The sequence below is a fragment of the Equus asinus genome, chromosome 8 (genome assembly GCF_041296235.1).
Source record: "Equus asinus isolate D_3611 breed Donkey chromosome 8, EquAss-T2T_v2, whole genome shotgun sequence".
Lineage (NCBI taxonomy): Eukaryota > Metazoa > Chordata > Mammalia > Perissodactyla > Equidae > Equus > Equus asinus.
The window spans coordinates 23,486,943-23,504,846 of NC_091797.1; the positions used below are offsets into that span (position 1 = coordinate 23,486,943).

General features: G+C 55.9%; 1 protein-coding gene across 4 annotated transcripts in view; it reads right to left on the reverse strand.

Annotated features, from left to right (window-relative positions):
• The window catches only part of FOXP4 (forkhead box P4), a 50,778-nt gene extending 33,149 nt beyond the window's left edge, over positions 1-17,629 (reverse strand). For all 4 annotated transcript variants that reach the window (XM_044776657.2, XM_070514962.1, XM_044776656.2 and 1 more), the window contains exon 1: positions 17,490-17,629. The gene's annotated coding sequence lies outside the window, so the exon portion shown is untranslated. The remainder of the gene's footprint in view (positions 1-17,489) is intronic.
• Between the last annotated feature and the right edge of the window lie 275 nt (positions 17,630-17,904).

The window sequence follows — 17,904 nt, forward strand, 5'->3', positions numbered from 1 at the left end:
AGGGCAGGAGGAATGCCTTCAACCTGTCCTAAAGCTGTTCTGGCCTCTCCCTCCAGGCCACAGGGGCTTTGGAGAACAGGGAGGGACCCCCGGTGGAGGGTCCTGCAAGGACTTAAGAGTGGATGAGCTATTTGCTGGGACCCAGGTACTGCCTCCCCCAACACACACCTGTAATGGCCTTTGTGTCTGTTCCCCAGGGGCAGGGCCTCTTTATTGCGTCTCCTTCCCCAGGACATAGAAAGGCTCCAATCAGTGTTTGTGCCACAGCAAAAACGGCTGCCATTTGCCCAGCACCTACTGGCAGCCTGATACTTGGCTGGGCCTGGGGCTGTGCAGCAAAGGCAGCGGGGTCCCACTTCTCTGACCTTCCATTCTAAAGCCCTCGGCCCAGCGCCTGGTCAAAGGAGGACACTCTGGAATATTCACTGTTTCCACAGGCACCAAGATTCCTTCTCACGAGAACTGTGAGAGAGAGTTGTTATCATCCCAGTTTTACAGATGGGAAAACTGAGGATCCAGAGAAATAGGGGATTTACCCAAGGTAAAGAGGCAAGGCCTGAATCCCACGCCCTGCCCCGGCTCCCCCAATGGTCTCTCTAGGAGTGGTGGAAACCTCCCCAGAAAGAGAGAGGTACATTTGGGATGGTCAAGGGTGGTGAGGAGGAGACCCCAGGTTCCATCCGCACCTCGCGGAGGTGCCGCTATCTCAGGGCTTGTGCACACCTGCTGTGATGCAGGCGGGGGAACTGCAGTATGCAGAGCTGTTCTCAAAGTCTGGGGTGTCCCCAAGTATCCCCAAAGCCACAGTCCCTTGAGAGGAACAAGGATTTCAGTCAAACAGGACATGGTTGGTGTCTACTACTGGCCTTTGACACTTGTCTTAAAATCCCTAAACCTCAGTTTCTTTGCCTGTAGAAGTAATTAATCCCAGACACTTAAGAGTCCTGGGAAGAGGAAATAAAACAGCCCAGACAAACTATCTGGCAGAGTAAGCTCCAATCAGGTTAAGGCTCTGAGGCTCAGAGAGGTCAAAGACTTGGCCCAGATCACAGAGATGAAGGGGCAGAAGCCACGAGCATCCAGCGGGGCCTGTGGAGCCGGCCAGTGTTCTTTCCTCCCTTCTTGATTCCCTTCTGGCCTAGGCAGACCCCACAACCACCAGGTCTCCCTGAACCTTGCAGGTGGCAGACTAGAGAAACTGCTGGAAGACACTCGTTATTTCCCTAGTGCCCTCCGCAAGGTGGCAGCTCCCAAGAGCATCTCCCTCCTGCCCCCACATTCTTTCACTCCAGAAGAGCTCTTTTCCCTCACTCGACAAGGGGGCCACTTGCTCTGGTTTTGTCCCTGCTGGAAGCAGAGTCGGGGGAAGTGTCAGGGCATGGGGGTAGGGGAACAGAGAGCTGCTAAGGTCCATGGAAACAGAGAGCTGCTAAGGTCCATGGAGAGCCCAGCAGTTCACACATGTGCCACATTACTGCTCTTGTGGTCCCTCTCCATCTGTGACTCAGGTGTCCCAGTGGCTCTGTGTGGCCTCCTGAGGGACCCCATGTTGCTGGAGTGTCCTGTGTTGGTGCATTTCTCTGTGTGTTCCCAAGGGCTTGTCCCCCTCCCCAGCTGCTGCTCCCACTCCTGGGTTCTGCGAGGAGCTGGGCCAGGGGCAAGGGCAGGGTTGGGGGTGATGGTTCGGAAGAGATTGAGCACTTGGTCTCAGGCCTTAATGGCCATGTCAGCCTGAGGGCCAGTGGCTGCCAAATGATGGATGGGGTGGGCGCGATCCTCCACCCGCCAGAGCACAGGGCTCCGGCCCCCCCTCCCCCCAGCCACCCACCCAGATCCCTCTCAGCAGCAGCCTACAGAGCACCTTCCCCCACTCAGGCCTGGGCTCCAGCTACATGAGGGGGATGGGGAGATGGCAGGGGCCCACTCTGCCTTCCCTCTCCCCCAACGCTGGCCCTGCTGGGGGTGGAGAGCAGCTGCCTGCCCTGATTCCAAGTCTAGCTTCTCTGAGATCTGAGAACTCCTGGGCCCCAGGGGACAAAGACCAGAGCCTCAGGGGTGTGTGTGTGTGTGTGTGTGTGCACAGGAGAAAGGAAAGAGAATCCAGCAGTTCCCTCCCTGGGGTAAGGGAGAGTGCCCCCTTCCAACACTCACACACACCATAAAGTTGTAGATCGGGCAGCAAGTTTGGAAAAAGGGAGAAAAAAGGAAGGAGGATGCAAACAGAGCTGTCCCTTTCTTTTCTTTTTATTGGGGGGGTGCAGAGCGACACCCAGTGAACGACATAATTGCTGCAATGTGGCGTATAATAATAGCTATTCAAGGGCCGATCATTCATATTAAACAGGGTGAAGCAAGCCTCTCATTTGCATGCTTGAGATTATATGCATTTGAAAAGTCATTTCCGCAGGGTGTATGAATGGCGTTACTTCCCATGGGGCACGCTCTGCCCCCTCCCTGGGCCTTCACCTCCTTCCATGTTCCCGCCCACCAACACCCTTGCAAACCTGCAGGTGGCTGAATGCTACCAGGCATCTTCCCACCGTCACCTCTGCCCCGAGACACCTGCCCTCCCAGGATGAACACACCAGCAGCCTCTTGCCTCCTGCCTACCTCTCCACCAGGTGTTGCAATAGCACTGGGGTGTTCCCTGCACTGCGGGTGAGCAGGCTCTAGGTGCCTGGGGCCCAGCCAGCTAGGGAGGGGATGGGCTGGGGTGCTGGAGGCCAGCCTTGATATGAGTGCCCTGTAACTACAAGGGTGTGGGGGTAGGGAAAGGAAGTCAGCGTCCTTGGGACCCTGGACCTGGGCTAGAGAAGACAGGGGACGGGGGATGGGGTGGCCTGGGCTCAGCCATCACCAGCTGTGATTCCTTTGCCTTCCTCCTTCTCTGGTCCTCAGTTTCCCCACGGAGAGGTAGTCTTGAAGGTCTCTACTGACTTAGAAGCTCCAGGAGTAAAACTCCCTAGTCAAGCATGGGCACATGACGCCACAGTGTTCTAGGGGCTGGTGGAGCCACTGAGGGTCCATTTGAGCCACAGCTGTGGTCCCTTTCCCAAAGGGCTCCACCAGTGTAGACTTGAGCTGCTTGCTCTGGTACTAGGGCGGCACCCTCCCCGAGCCCCCTCTTTGTTTCACTCCTGCCCTTCTGCCTCTCTCCACACACTCCTACCCTCCCATCCCCACTCCTCCCCTAGTCACCCATTTCCTTAGCAAAGAGCAGATGAACACCTGCAGAAGAGGAGAACAGCTCTGGGAATTAGACCACCTGGCTTCCAGGGCCACTGTGTGACCTTGGGCACGTCTCTGCCTTCACCCAACTCACTTGGTTGCTCTTTTTGTCTTCATACAACAAGCAAGGAAGAGGGAAGTAGAAGTCTTTGTAGGATCTGCCAACATTGAGGCCCTGATCTCCCACTCCGGCCTTCCCAGACCCCTCTCCTACCACGGCTTGGGGGCAGGGGACAGCCACCGTGGCCTGAGTTATTTCAGGCATTCTAGGATTTCTGTCTGGGGCTCTGGTCCTGCCCTTATGCAGATCCTAGTCTCCCATTTCTCAGGGTTCCCATTGGGGAGCCAGAGCACGTCAGGGCCCTCAGCTAGGCCCCGAAGCTCCGGCAGCTGCCGCAGATGCCGCCGTCAGAAGGAAGGAAGGAAGCTGGGTCAAAGCCGCAGCCGCCTCTTCCGCTTGGGGGAGCCTGTGGGCCACTGGGGGCTCCCACTTCCCCCGAGGCTCCTGGCCCTTCGAAGAACCCCGGCGGGCGCGCAGAGAGGGCGGCCTAGAAACTGGCGGGTCCGCCCCGTCCCCTCCCTGGCCGGAAGTGACGAATTATTCCACCTACCTGGGGGCCAAAGGGAGGACCCAAGGGCTAGGGTGCTTTCAGGGGAGGGGAAGAGGAACGGGGAGCCCCATACGCAGAGAAACCTTTTGTGCCTTTTCCGCGGGCCCATATGGCGTAGGGAGTACTAATTATCGTAGCTTTTTAATTAACAATCGCTTAATCTGAGCCGTAACATTTGCCACGACACCCTGCGCCTCGCCGCGAACCCGTGCCGCCCGCCCTGCCAACTCATCAATTAATTTTTATTGACGTTTTCTTCCCCAAACAGGCACAATACCAGGGTTTTCCAATTAACACCTCCGCGATCTCTAATTAGTGCAATTAACAGACTGATGGATGTCGGGAGTTTACCAGCAAGGGAGGGAGGGAAGGGGGGGTAGCCCCCGGCGCGCTCTCGGGGACACGCGTCCCCCAGGGCGCACACGTGCATGCGCACAGCTGGAGACGCGGTACATCTCCAGCTCTCAAGAGAGAGCTGGCAGGTGGGGGCGTGGACACAGATAACCTGTACCCAGAGCAATTGGGGGTGGTTTGAGTTGAAGTTAGGAGACCCTGATTCTAGCGCTCCGGAAACCTATACTCTAGTCGAGGAAACTGAAAGCCTGAGACCAGAAGTTGGGAAACCTGGCATCTAGCCCCAGCTCTATCACCAACTTGCTGTGTGACTTGGGCCAATTCCTCCCTTTTCTCCTCTGTATAATGGAGGAAACTGGACTACCCGTGCTATTTATCATGTATACCCCCATCAACTTCCAAGAGAGATTGGGAAGCAGACTGCAATAAAAGACAGATAAAAGCTTCATAAAATATACTATCATGGGGTAGTAGGCAGGAGAATAAACGGACTAAAACCTTAAGCCTGAGGATCTCAAACTTAAGCGCATCAGAATCACCTTGGAGAGCTTGTTAAAACACAGATTGCTGGAACCCAGGCCCAGAGTTTCTGATTCAATAGGTCTGGAGTGGGCCTGAGAATTTTCTTTCTTTTTTTTTTTTTTTTTGAGGAAGATTAGCTCTGAGCTAACATTCGCTGCCAAGCTCCTCTTTCTTTTCTTTTCTTTCTTTTTTTGCTGAGGAAGATTGGTCCTGAGCTGACATCCATGCCCATCTTCCTCTGTTTTATATGTGAGAGGCCTGTCACAGCATGGCTTGATAAGTGGTACGTAGGTTCACGCCCAGAATCTGAACCGGTGAACCCTGGGCCACCAAAGCAGAACACGTGAACTTAACCACTGCACCACCAGGCTGGCTCCTAGAATTTTCAATTCTAAAAAGTTTCCAGGTGATGCTGATACTGCTTGTCCAAGGCAACAGGGCTCCAATGACGAGCACTGACTTTAGTTATGAGCTTCCTGGTGGCCAGAACAAGATACTTCATCTCCAAAGCCATTCATTCTTTCGACAGGGACTTAGTGCCAAGCACTGAGGATCTATCTGCAGGAAACGGAAATGTGGCCCCTACCCTCTGCAGGCTTACAAAACTCGACCAAGCCAGTGCTGTAGTGTCCCAGATACTTTGAGGGCAGCTGGTAATGATGGAGGTCCTATTCTCCTTCCCTTTTTTCTGGGTAAACTGGCAGTCTTTTGGAAAGTTTAGTCACTAGGAGAGTTTTGGCCAGGAACCAAGTCATTCTTCTCTCTCCAGTGGCTGGCCAGGAGCATATTTCACCAGCAGTGACCCCTCATCCATTCATTGGTTCAACATTATTTAAGCACCTGCAGTGTGCTAGGCTCCATGTATGCAGACCCGAATCGGAAAGACACAGGCACTGCCCTCCAGGAGCTTACGTTCCCGTGAGGAGAGGCAGATGATAAACATGGACTCAAATAAGCTCAAATAAAATACATCCTATCAAATGTGAGTACAGGGAATAACTGGGGGAATCTAATTTAAATGGAAGGGGACAGGGAAGGCCTTCTTTTTGAGGAAATAGCATATACGCTCAGAAATGAAGGGTGAGTAGGTACTGGCCAGGCACAGTGTACACTGAATGCAGGGCAAATGGCATATGCAAATTTCCTTATTTCACAAGAGAGGTCACCAATTTCAGACTTTTCCAGAGCTAAAAGTCTTTGAAATGGACACATTTCTTGATTATATAAAAAGACACACACATGGGTACCACATAGAACAGAGCATGAGGATGCCTTATATTTCCTTCTTTCTCTTTCTTTTCCCTTCTCTCTAGCCATCCTGCTATCAGATCCTACTTGTGTCAAGGGACATAAAGCAGAGAGCTGTTCAGAGCAGAAAGCACTGACATCACAAGGAACTGAAGGATGCTCCCCAGTCTGTCATCCAAAGGCCCAGGGGCCCCCCTCCCCCACCCAGCTCAGGCCCCAAAGGCCCACTGGCTTCAGGCTACCAGGGGAGGGGGCTGGTGGTTCAGACAGCAGCCACTTTCACCTCAGCCCCTTAGTCAGCCTCTCATCTGCCATCCTGCCTGCAGACCGTTCTCTGGACTCTTACTACCTTTGTCACAAGAGCCCGGAGCAGTGCGGTCACCAGTCTGACCCTCGATTTCCTGATTTGTCATATGTAGCCGATATCAGTCAAGCCCCTTTCAGGGTTGCTGTGCTATCGAAAGATCCTGCATGAAGAAGGCGTTCAGAGAAGGGTAGTTACTATCATTATGGGGGCGCAGAAGGTCCTGCCACAACCCGGCTCTGAGGGGGCTATGGTTTAAAAATTGATCCCCTTGCCTTAGCCCAGCCCTTGGTTCAGCACTTGAGGAAAGAGCAAGACCCAAGGGTCAGAATGTCTCTCTGGTTCCACAATGGGTCCCCAAACCAGAAGGGGGTGGTGTGAGTCACATGACTACGTGGCTCTCTGATGAGGCCAGCAGTGTCCCTCCCCAGGCAGACGGGGCTCCCTGAGTTCCGGAAAAAGCCTAGTCCCTCTCCAAGCCCATAGACTTCAGGACTCCCCCTTGTGTGGGTCTGAGGCTGGCTCCCCTCCCTACTCCCACTTCTGCCTGATACTTAGTGCACGTGGCAGGGAGCGGATGTGCTCTCTAAAAGGCTGCAACGAGGGGCTGGCCCTGTGGCCGAGTGGTGAAGTTCATGAGCTCCACTTCAGTGGCCCAGGGTTTCGCCGGTTCGGATCCTGGGCCGGATGTGGCACCGCTCATCAAGCCATGCAGAGGCGGCATCCCACGTGCCACAACTAGAAGGACCCACAACTAAAAATATATAACTATGTACCAGGGGGCTTTGGGGAGAAAAAGGAAAAATAAAAAATAAAAACCAATAAAAGGCTGCAACAAGCCTCGGATTGGAAGGTGAGCCGCCATCCTGGGCGATCAGTGTCAGGCTCTCTCCCAAGTTTCAAATAACTTTATTTTCTAGTCATAAAAGTACTAGACATCTTAGTATAAAATTTGGAAGGAAAAAAAAGTATAAAGAAAAAAAAATCGTACCCATAATTCTACCATCCAGAGAGCCAGCCTTTTGGCCACACCCCTTCCAGTCAATCCATCCATTTTCACTCTCTTTTGGCATACAAACATTTAAAAAGTGAAATTGGGGTCATAATCTGTACATGGTTTGAATTTTCCTATTTTTCCACTCACCACTTACTATCATAACCATTTCCACATGACATCGAATATTTTAAGCAACAGTTTTTAGTGGTCACATAGCTGCTCGAATGGGCTGCTGTTCCAGAAATTATTCAGCCAATCCCTTAGAGCTGGACATCCAGACTGTTACCTATTTTTACTAGGACTGCAATAAACACCCTCTGGGAACAGAATACTCCACATTTCTGACTGTTTGCTTAGGATACATATTTAGAAGGTGGATTTGCATATTTTTAAGGCTCTTGAGACATTTATTTCCTAATTGATGTCCATAAAATCTGCACCAATTTTGCCCTTCAGCAATGCAGCCATGTCGCAGGATTCTCCAGCCCTTCACCTTTTTACTGATTTCCGTCCATTCTCCTCAGCTCTTTCTCCAGAAGATTCTCAGACCCAGCATAAGGCATCCCCAACCCTACAGACTCTGTCAAATCTGGGTGAGTTTACAAGGCACGTAGCTGGGGGGGGGGGGGGGGCTGGGCTCTGCCTGCAACTGATGCTGAGCACAGTGGGCCCTGGGGTCTGGGCATATAGAGCTGAATAAAACATAGCCCTTGCTTTGGGGTGGGGGGGGGGCTTACAATTTGGTGGAGGAGAAAGAGAGATACACAGGCAAAGACAAGCATCAAAAAAAAAAACAAAAAAAAAACACCCATATCCATGCTCCTCCCTGGATCAATTAAATTGGACTCTCTGGGGAGTGGGACCCAGGCATGGATAATTTTAGAAGTTTTTCCAAGCATGCTAAACTTCAAGTGTGGCCAGGATTGAGAACCTCTGCCCTACACAACTCACACAACTTTACAAATGTTATGTTAAATACACACTGGGGGGCTCTGAGTGCCTAGAGGGAGTGGCGGTGCTCTGGGAAGGCTTCCTGTAGGAGGTGACTTCTGAGCTGACCCCCCAAGGAAGTGAAGCCTGGGCACACAATTTGTGAATACATTTTATTCTTAATAACAACCATTCCACTCAGCGAGTCCTTGAAAGCCCTTTCCCCTACCCTGTCTCCTCCTCTCTTCCCCACTCAGCCTGGCACTCACTTTGACAGACAAAGGAACCACACTTAGGAGACGTCTAGTGACTTGACAAGGTCACCTGACTGCTAAGAGGCTGAGCTAAACTGAAACCCTACAGCTCTTCTGACTCCCAAACCAGTACTCTTCCTCTAGTCCCACCTCAGAGGTACAAGGCCTGGAGGGCGGTCACTCTGGAATCTCCTTGGAATCTGAACCTCCCCCCACGCTGCCCCCACCACCCCCAGTTCACTTTTCACTGGCTCCGGCTCCAAAATGCTCCTACCCGGCCCTCCCAAGGTGGCCTCCCTCCACACTCCTTAGTAGTACCATGACCAAAAGGAAGACTTAACAATAAGAAAAAAAAAGAAAAAGAACCAAAGATCCCACTCCATCTCATTAAGAAAGTAAACATAAGAGCCATCTAAGTGTCTAATTAAGCTTCTAATTAGTCCCCGCTTGTTACTAATGCAAATTAGATTACTCCGCTTAACTACAGCATGTCCACAACACCCTTGTTAATTGCGGCCTTTTGAAATTAAATTACTCCCTAATTAGCATATCAAAGCCATTGATTCGGAGCTGGGAAAGATGAGGGCAAGAGGAGCCGAATGCCAAGTTTGGTTAATCAGAGATGGTTAATTAAATAGTGACGTCTTACGTGGGGGGCCTGCTGGTTAAGGGGTGGGGGCAACTCGCTCAGGACCTGAGCGGCCATCTGGAGCCCAGTTCTGGTAGTGCCCTTGGCACCAGGGGGCTCCCGTGAGCACAGGAGGGGCTCCAGCCAACCTGGGACAGAGCGCTAGGTCTGGCTCTCGCTGGGGCCCTCGATGCTATGCCCAGCCTGCAGACATGCCCTGGCCCCTCCCTTGTCTCCTCTGATGATATCTAGGTGCGGCATTCACAGGGATGTTGGGCACCAACACAGGGGCATCCAAACACATCCACATTTGAACATGCGAGATTCAGCACCCTTTCACATCTCTCTCCCTGTTCCAAGATTAGTTCCAGAAGGGCAACGTCTGCCCAGTTCTTCTCTAGTCCCCACCAGTGGCTCTGTTCTTGGAAGAAAGTCTCCCCCAGCCCCAACAAAAAGTCCTTAAGTTTGGTGGGGGGGCAGTAGGAGGGTACTGACTTTTACAGAGGGGCTCACGTGGACAGGGCCGGGCTGGTTTCAGCTTGGAACAGGCCCCTGGAGACACAAGACCCTATAATTCCGTCCATGGTAAAAAGAAGGAAAAAAATTATCCACCACCATCAGTTCTTAAGCAGCTGTGTGGGATTAGATTTGGGTCCGGGGGTCCTTAAAGGTCTTTTCTGAGCTCTGGTACAGACCCTGCAGAGTCTCTCAGACACTGGTCCTCCTAGCTCTTCCTTGAAGAATACTGAGGACAAGTGAAATCCCCCTGATGGAGCTGCTAACCAAAATGCCCTCAGGGGCTAGGCTGGCCTCCCAGGTGATAAGCGGAGGGCACTCAAACCCTGTCTATCCTAACCACACAGAAATGTAGCCTCAGTGTTGACAGGGTTTGGGTTTTTTCAAAAGAAGCTTGAAGTGGGGATATTTATGTGAAATTTACCATTGTAATAAATTTTGTGTGGGTCACCAAAACTCATAAGGGGTGAAGTTAGTCAATTTGTGACCTCAGTCCTTATGGCCAGCATTCCAGAGAGGCAGGTTCCAGTTAGCTGTGTGACCCTGGGCAAGCTACATCACTTCTCTGGGTCTGGGCCCCTCACCTGTCAAATGAGAGGAATAAATATCAATACCTGGAGCATCTCTTGGGGTGGTTGTGAGGATCAGAACAAGGAGGTATGTGAAACGGCAAGGCACAATTTCTCAGTCAGGGTCTGGTGACCACCGAGTCCTACCCGTGCCTGCTACAATCCCCTCCCACATTGAGACGTCTTCTAGAACCTTCCTCCTTCACCTTCCATTCAGGAGGCAGAGTCTGGGCTTCTAAGAGTCCTTGGAAATGCTGAGGGCTCGTTCCTCTAGATGCCTGACCTGGCTGTTGGGCAGCTCGGAGGTACCACACACCTGTGCATTCAGCGGGTCAGCCCTGGTGGGGGCAACAGCTCTTAAATGACTCTTCTAAAAAGATGGAACTTTCACAGGAACAAAATCCCAGCGGCTGACAGGTCCGTAGCCTGGTCCTTCAGTGCCCTGCTCCCCCAACTAGGGTGGGTGTGGAGTGGGGGAGTCTCCTTGGAGTCTTTCTCCAGACAGATACCCCCCCCCCACACACACACACCCCGTTCCTCTCCAAGTTTCTCACCAGCAGCCCCTGCAGCACAGAGTCAGGGTCGAATTCCCAAAGGGTGAGGTTTTGTTGATTTAAGGTGGGATCAAAGGGGGCCAAGGGGAGAGGAAGGGGCCCCCCACAGCGCAGACCCAGTGAATCCCAGGCAGTGCCCAGCCCATGGGTACCATCCAAGCCAAGCTGGACATAGCAGTGGTTTTATGTTAGAAAATAAGTAAAATTGAAAGCAAGGCCGTAAAAGAGAAACGGTGAAGGGTGAGGCTGTCCTGGTGTGAGGGGGAGGGCAGAACGGGCGACGCACCAGGGCCAAGCCGCAGCCAGCCTCGCTGAGCTCTCTCTCCCTACGAGATTCAATTAATTGATAACAAGAGGCATCAAATTAATTTCTGGAGGATGTGAGATTCTGATGAAGAGAAATCTCGTCGATGGGGATCGGGCGGGAGGGGGTGGACAGCGCCCCCCTTTAATCAGGCTCAGCCGCCTAATTGGGGAGGAGACTAGCTTGGGCCGCAGGGTCGCCTGCCCCGTGCTCCAGAGCGCCCCTTCGGAAGGACGGGCAGAGACAGAAGGCTTGGCCGAGGCGGAACAAAGGGGGATGCACTGAGACCTTCCAGGCTCTACTCGCCTGACGCCTGACACCCCACCGGCAGCTGCGGGAAGGGGAGGCCAGGGAGAGGGAAGTGCGGGTTCTCCCTTGCCAGCTGTACAGTTAGGAAAACTGAGGCCCAGAGAGAAGACGGTCATGCCTAAGGCCACAGAGGAATTAGGAAGTTGGCAGCAGTGCGCTTACTGGTACCCCTCACGGGAGAGTCCAGACTTGTTTGTGACCCAGCCGCGCAGTCATCCCCAACAGCGAGGATCCTGGGCAGCACACGGCGCGGGCGGCCCTCCCGGTGGTTAAGACGGAGGCCACACTGCCCGAGCCGCCAGCTCTTCCAGCCCTCCCTGGACCCCCAAGCGCCGCGCGGAGTCGGCCTGCGCCCGGGCATTTTCTCGGCGCTCCGGTGAGGGCCGCAGACACCCGGCGCTGCATCCCGGAGCTCAGGTCTCGGCGATGATCAAGGAGCTTTCTGCAACTCGCACTCCTGCGCTCGCGGGGTCTCAAGGAAGTGCTGGCCCTGGCCCGGAGAGCGCGCTCGACTGGGGAAGGAAGACCAGGTAGCCCTGGCTCTTCGGGGAAATCGCGGAGGCTTCTTCAAGGAGAGATCCTCCCAAGTGCACCAACTCTGTGCCCTCGCTCAACAAGCAGACTTCCGACCTTCGCAAACAAGCGCCTCCATCTCTAATACAAGGATGCGGGAGCCTCGAGAAGCTGGGGAACATCTCCACGCGCAGCGCTTTACAGCCTCGGCCACTCCCTGAGTTTCCTGCAAATCCTCCCCAGAATTCTCCCGGCCGCGCACTTTCCTTCCACGGTGCAGATGCTATCTGTCCAGGAAACCCCTGAAGGCAAGGAGGAAGTACACCCCTACCATCTTGTGCACCAACTTCTTTCCCCAGGGTCTCCTCGAAGCATGGGCTCCAGAGCTGAGGAACCAAATCCAAGGGCGCCTGCCTAGTTGAGGAAACCAGAACGGAAGCCCCCTCACCCATCCACTCCCCAGTTCCCTTCACACATCGCAGCCCTCCTGAGGGCTCTCTGGGGGCCAACATAGGCATCCTGTTCCTGCTGGGGAGCTGCCTCGTCACCAGTACCAATCCAAACGATGGGCGCTGAGGCACTTGCTCCACTTCTGATTCCCCAAGTTGCAAGCAAGCCACCTCTTACTAAGCCTCTTCACTGCCACCCTTCTGCGCACCACCAGACCGTGAGAGCTCCACAACGTTTGTGGAATGGAGATGATGAGGAGTCCGGGTCTCTATTCCCGGAGCCACCCTGCCCTCAAGTTGCCATCAATTGTCCCTCCTTCACTAGTGGAAATTCTGGGTAACTTCTGCCCCACTGACCTTGCCTGCCTTGAACAAATGCCAGAGGGTCGCCATTCTATACACACTCCACTTTGTTACCGTAGGAAGAAAACCCACCATCTCCCCCCAACTCCCTCATTTGGATGGAAGCCCAGGTCAGGTGCCATCAGAAATTCCCAGTGGGAGAGAAAACCCGTCCTGTACCACCAACGACCCCATTCACCCTCAGGTTCCAGCTCCGGAGGCTCCAGTTGGACAGAGGATGGAGCGTGGGGAGGTGGGCAGAGCTGGTAGGATTCGGGACACAGGCCGCATGGCTATGGCCAGGGCTGGGGAGGGAAAGGCAAGGGCTGTATAGACCCTGGGGGGAGGAGTCCTGGGACAGGGATGAAGGGAAGAGAGGGCATCAGCCAGGTTCAGGCTTGGATGGCACCCTCCAGGCACCAGAAGCTTGAACTCCACAGCCCAATGCCCTGTGGTCCAGTTCAACTGTGCACCTTTTGTGTGGGAACTCTTGATGTCTAGCTCAGGCAGGCTCTGTGAGGGACCCACTGAGCGCCATCTCACAAGACCACTGCATCGGTGGCCTGCGAGGTTGGAGTCAAGAGAGTTCCTGCTGTGAGCCCAGCATGGCTTAACCGGCAGTGGGCAAAGAAGGTGTGCATTTCCACAGAGAATCCAGGACGACGATGCTGAACGGGCCAGCAACTTCAGGCTCAGGGGGAAGTTTCTTTTTGTTTGTTCGAGATGATCCATCCAGGAGTAGGTCCCAAATTGATTTTGAGACTGGCTGCCAAACTTGTCTTCCATAAAGCTGTGTAGGCTAGGGTTCCACATGGTAGAAGTCTCCTATTTTGGAGAAATGGTACCAGCCATTTTTCCTGCTCTGTGTCCTGGGGAATTCTCTCTCCCATTTTTATTTCTCTCCACGAGTACCTTAGGAGGGCTGGAGCTGGTGGGGGGGATACGACTGGACATTCTAGGGTTGTGTGTAGGTGGGAAATAGCAGGTTCTCAATCCAGACCCTCCTTTAAGGGGAAGACAGGAAGGGGAAACACAGCCTTCTCAGTGAAGGGCAGAGGGGCGGCCCAGGCCCGAGCTTGTGGAGAGAGGGGAGAGTTGGCAGGCCCTCCCATGCCCTCCTTTCTTCCTGCCCCCCAGCAGAGGCTCAAGCCCTACTGGTTATACTGGGAGTTAGGAGCCCCACATTTTAGTCTCAGTTCTACCACTAACTAGCTGTGTAACCTCAGACAAGTTGCTGCTTTCTCTGGGCTTCATTTTCCCAACCCATAAAATGGAGGTTCATACTCACGCATTTCCAGTATTCAGTCCAACACATGGCCTGGCAGTGCTGGGAATGGAACAGAAAGGCCACCCCTGAGTCAGCACCACCACATGCCAGGCACTTGCTCGCCCTTTCAACTCCTAAACCAGCTCTCTAAGGTGAGGATAAGAAAAGTGAGGTTCCATGAGCTTAATTAAGTTCCCCAGAGCCCCATCACTACTGGCAAGTTCTGAAGCCTTTTCCACTCTGACCGGTATTCTGCCCCAGGGAGCCGAGTTCCCTGCCCTGGGTTCCAGAATTCTGGAACCAAGTCCGAGGCAGCCATTTCAGCCAATGGAGTCTCAGAATCCTGTCAAAAATCGTGCCTTGGTGTGGGGCAACTGGGAGAAGTGTCAGACCATGAAGGGAAACTGTGTGGAGCTCCCTGGATGGAAGAAATGATTATTCTGCATGTTTGGGCTGTTGGAAAAGTAAAGACATTGTGCCTGTTGGGAGTGGAGGGGCTTGCTTTTCGGCTGGAGAGACACGAAAACCACCAAGACAGCAGGGCAGCAAAGGGTTAGGATACAGGGAGGGAGGGTGCAGCCGAGCAGGGGAGGTTTCTGGGGGTGACGACCCTCCCCTCCCCTGGCACATTACACATCTCATCTGAAACAGACACCTCCGCTCACCTCCTCCTCTCCCTGCTATTCTCTCTTACCTCTCTCTCCTACCCCGACAGTGTGAGGTCCAGAGAGCAAACCCCAGCTTCACGGCTTGGGCACTCCAGTGCCCAGCCTGGGACCTGCCCAGACAGAGCAGGGGCTCAGCAAACATTTGGGGAATTACTGGATCAAAGGAAGCCCCCACTCCCCGTCCCCCTACTTTCCTCCCCCTAAGGAAGAGGTGTGTTTGGAGTAGGGGCCCAGCAGGATATGCACATTCCTGGCAAGAAAGGACCTACCTGCCAGCAGCCAGAAAGGAAGTTCCTGGCCAAAGGCGGAAGAAAGAGGGTGGGGTGGGGGTGTCTAGGTGTGAGAAGGGCACCCACAGAGAAAGGGACAGGACAGGTCCCTTTGCAAGTTGGGCCCAACCTGCCCTGCCCCCGGCATTCCCCAGCATGGGTGTCAGGCCTTTCTCTCCCCAGGGGCTCAGGGGTTCCCCAACTCCATAACTCCTGGGAAACCTGCCCAGGACTGGGAGAAGGATAGACAACCCCACCCAGGAGCCCAGCACTTAGTGCCAGGAGAGAAGGTTCCTGCAGTCTCCCTCAACTTAGTGCCAAGGCTAGGGCCCCGGAAGACAGCGTTTGAAGGGTCCAGGAGGAGCAATTCAGATCTTAGTGGGGTCCTGGGTGTGTGGGGGGGGAGGGGGCACCCACAGCACCACTTCCTCCCCATTCCACCTTGCCCCACTGATAAGAGTGGGAGCAACATCAGATGGGGAGCCCCCCAAGGCACAGCCCTGCTTTCGAGAGGCTCAGATCTAAGGCTGCCTGAGCAAGCGAGCCATCCAGGTGCCCACAGCACAGTCCGGGGGCCCTCCCTCCTGCCAGGCCTGGGGAAAGACAAAGTTTCTCAAGTTTAAAAAAAAAAACAAACCCAAGCTTGCACACTTCCCCTTCTCCACAGCCGGTTTTCTGCCAGGTTGGGCAGGGGCTGTCTGGGACCGCGGCTGTCTGAAGTGAGTGGCTCCCCTTCAGGCAGCTGAGGCCCTGCCAGCCCAGTCTTCAGCCCCAGCACCCACCCGCTTAAAATGCTCAGCTTCCATAGGGTTTGGTCCCGGTTCTCCAAGGAAAGTGAGCTTCTAGGCTCAAATTCCCAGTGGTGTCCATTACCCACTGTGTTGGCGGCGGGACTAGTCAGACCCTCCGTATAGAGGATGCCGCTGCTCGCCCTTTCTGCGTGGGAGGAGGCACCCGGGCCAGCCTCCAGCTCCAGCCCTAGCTACCCCTCAAGCTGCGCTCCCGCAGCCCTCAGTCTCAGACCCCACGCAGTTCGCTCTAGGATAATCCAGGCGGGTGCTTTAAAGCTGGGGATGAAGATGCTTAAATTTAAGTAAAAACCCGCATGGGCCAAAATGCTCCAGGGCTTTCTCAGGAACCGCCGGGATGACAGCTTCAGACTCAGGTTTGCTCCTCCGGGCCCCCCACCTCCACTCCCTGCTCCAGGCCTCGCGGTCAACCTCAGGGAGACCTGGCGCGGGCCGGGGTGCAAGACGCGCGGTGATTTCCAGACGCCTTAAACCCCAGGCGCCAAGTGCGCGAGGAAATCGGCCAGGCGGGGGTTGGCAGAAGAGGCCAGGGGTGCGAAGGGAGGAGCCCGGTGCTCTATGGGCTCAAGGTCTCCGTGGTCCCATATCCTCTTCCCCCAGCCTCGAGAGTCCGGGGCCGGGTGGGATGCGGCTGTGTTGACGAGGTCGCCCCAGTGGGAGAGAAGGAATCCGCAGCCGTTAGGGCCTCCGCCTCAGAATCCGCGTCCCGCGAAATCACACGGTCCTTTGCCAGGGAGCCAGGGACCCCATGTCTCTCAGGGCGCCCCGCATTCTAGCGCCACGGGCCCTGCCCGGGCTCAGCCCAAGTTAGTTTGTTTGGAATTAATGGGGAGCGGGAGGAAGGAGCGCGGCCGGGATGACCGCCGGTCAAAGAGAGGTGTCTGTGGCGGGGCTGTCCAGGAGACACTAGAAACCTGGGGGGGGGGGGGCGCTTGGTCACTCCAGGACACGCTTTCCAGGCGGCCTCCGAACCCTGCTGCCGCCCTCCCTTTCCCCTACATGGCGAGGTGGGGGCTCTCCCTAAACGGGGTGAAGAAGGTACCACCGTCAGGTCAGTCCCCTATCCTCCAGCACCAGCGCACAAAACCAAAGGGGCCGTTTCCAGACACTCTCAAGTCCTCAAGAAGTTTTCCGCTCCATCTCCGAGCTGACCGAGGAATGGGGGAAAGGGGCTGACTGGTCAAAGAAACCTTCGAGGTGCGACCCCAGCAAAACGAGTCCCCTCCACACCCGAGGCGACGCGGCGGGTGAGATCGCGGTCCACCGTCGCACCCCCCCCCCCCCCCAGCTGCCTCCGGCGCGTCTTAGGGAGTCCTGGACGGACTGGGGTTGGAGGAGCTCACTGCACCCCTTCCCTCCCCAGCTCAGGAAAGTCCGGGCCGGGAAGTAGTCTTTGTCTGACTCCGGGCGTGGGGGGGGGGGTCGCGCCCCCTTACACCCCATTCCCAGCGGCCAGGCCGGGAGGGGGCGGGGCCCAGATTCTTGGGGAAGGGCGGGCCTCAGGAGCCTTTCCAGCCCCCCCACCCGGGCCGACCTCCGGCTGTCTGCCCCCTCCCGCCGCCGCGCGGAGCCCCCACCTGTTCCCAAGGCAGCTTTGGGCCGCGGGGGCCCCGCCGGGGGCGGGGTGTCGCGGGCGCGCGGGGTCAGTGCGCCGCAGCCGGCCCTGGCTGGAACAAAGTGCGCCGGCCTGGGCCCGGCTCCTCCCGGCGCCCGGCGCGTCTCCGGCGGGCAGTTTGCAAACACAAAGTGAGCCAGTGAGAAGGCGAGAGAGTGCGCGAGCCGGGGAGTTGGTCTGCTCGCCGGCCCAGCCCCCACCCGCGTCCCCGGCTCGGCCCGCCACCTACCTGTCCGGCCCGGCCGCTCCGTGCGGGCTCCGGCCCGTCAGCCCGCGCGGGGCATGGGGCTCGCTCGGGTCGCAGCCCGGGCCCGCCGCCGCCCGCTGGGGCTGCCCCTCCGCGCCGCCCAGCGCCGCGCCGCTCCCGGGCGTCCTCCCTCCGCGCCGCGCCGCGCCGGCCGCCGCGCGCCCTAGCTCCGCCGGGGCATCGCACTTTGTGGGCAGCTCCGCTCGCTCCGGCTGGGCTCCTCCTTCCCGATCCTCCCGCGACGCTCGTTCGCTCGCTCCGGCTCCGGAGCTCCGGGACCCCGGCGTCCCCGCCCCCGGCCCAGCCCTGGTTCCGGCCCGGGCTCCTCCCCGCCGCGCCGCCGCCGCCTGCGCCGCGCCCTCCTCGCGGGCTGGGGGCTCCGTCCCGGCCGCCGGCC